Raw genomic sequence first — 1693 nt, 5'->3', positions numbered from 1 at the left:
GGGAAGGGGGGCAATATCGCGTCGCCCTGCTCATTGGAGAAGAGGGCGGCAGGCACCGCCCCCGTTCCGTTGCCGGGGGTGGTAGAGCGAGCCGTCCCTCACCGGAGAGTCTCCACTCTCATTGGACCGAAGACCGGGTGACACCGCCTTTGTCGAGGAGGCTGGTCTCCCATTGGAGGAGAGCCCCGCCGCACACTTGCCTACTACCTAACTGGAAGGGGGACGAGGGTGGCTCCAGCCCCCGCGCCCGCCGCCGAAACTCGGAGGAGGAGCCGAGTTCTCGAATCGCGGCACGCGGCTTCAGCTTCTGTTCCCTCCCCGCTCCGGGAGCCAAAGGGGCCGGAGCTCAGACCCTCCCTCGTGGGGGAGCGGGGTGGGGCTCGCTCGCGCGCGCGCTCTCTCTCTCTGTCAGTGGCACACAATGCGGGGAAGGGGGCATTTGCGTTCCGCACCCTGCTGGAGGCAGAGCAAATCCAGTCTGGGGAGCTGCCCTTCTCCAGGGATGCTGGGACCATTTGTATAGCGGGGGTGCTGAGAGCCATGGAACCAAATAAACCCTATATATAATGGAAACCACGTCAAGCCCAGGGGTGCGGGAGCATGTCCCACGCCCCTAGGTCCCATCCCTCTGTCCCAGTTTTTCCAAGACAGTCTGTGTGCCCTCTCTCATCATGTTGAGTTGCCCTGTTAAGAGCCAGGTAATTGGGATCATGAGGCACGCTCTCTTTAGCCGAGAGCACCTTGCACTCACTTGGGGAAACAGGACATTAGCGTCACAGTTCTGAGACTAATAAAAAGGTATTTTCATTGTCTAGCATGAGTGTCCCGGGATCTACTGTTCTGTAAAAATCTGTGGCCCTGAATTCCTCCACCTTTGTACGTTCAGAACATGTGTTCATAACCAGAACGGCAGGATTTGTCCTTCGGAGGAAAAAGGAACATTAGTCCATTTCATCAGTCTTATGATCAGCCTTGGTCCAACCTACAGAGCTGGCTCCCAATAATCTAAGCCTTTAATCCAAAAATCAGTTTGAGAAACGGGAATGATTGTATTTTAAATTGGCTTGTGCGAAGAGTAAGTTGTATGCTGATGTGCAGCCCTGCCATTAAAGTAGTTCAAAACAGGAAGAGGAGCTGCCATCACAGGTCTCACTGCTATGTGGTGATGCTGTGTTGCATCATTCTGTATAATGGCAAGAAGGGGAAAATGGGGTCAGAGAAAAAATATATTCTGAGAGAAGTTAACGACTCCAGCAGCCTTGCAAACGTACATGTGCATGGGCACGTACACCCGTGGAGTGTACAGCGCTAGGTAGGGCCACACCCCTCATCCACCACAACTCTATTCTATATATGTAGGGCCCTACCAAATTCACAGCCATGAAAAACACATCATGAATCATGAAATCTGTTCTTTTGTGTGCTTTTACACTATACAATACATCAGAGGTCCCCAACCTTTCTGATGCAATAGCATATTCTTGTTCCCAGAAAAGTGTGGTGGGCACTGGACAACATGCTGCCGAAATGCTGCAGAGAAGCAGCCTCATCACGAAGTGTCGCTGCCGAGAAGCGGCAACGCCAAGAAGCTTCTCAGCGGCATTTCGGCGGCTGGTTGTCCGGCGGCCGTGCATCTCGGCAGCGGGTTGTCCGGTGGAAGCGCTCCCTTGTCAGTAGGCGGGCGCACATAAAT

Source organism: Lepidochelys kempii, chromosome 7 (assembly GCF_965140265.1).
Source record: "Lepidochelys kempii isolate rLepKem1 chromosome 7, rLepKem1.hap2, whole genome shotgun sequence".
NCBI classification, from domain to species: Eukaryota; Metazoa; Chordata; order Testudines; family Cheloniidae; genus Lepidochelys; species Lepidochelys kempii.
The sequence above is the reverse complement of the archived record's forward strand: the minus strand, read 5'-3'. Positions refer to the sequence as shown.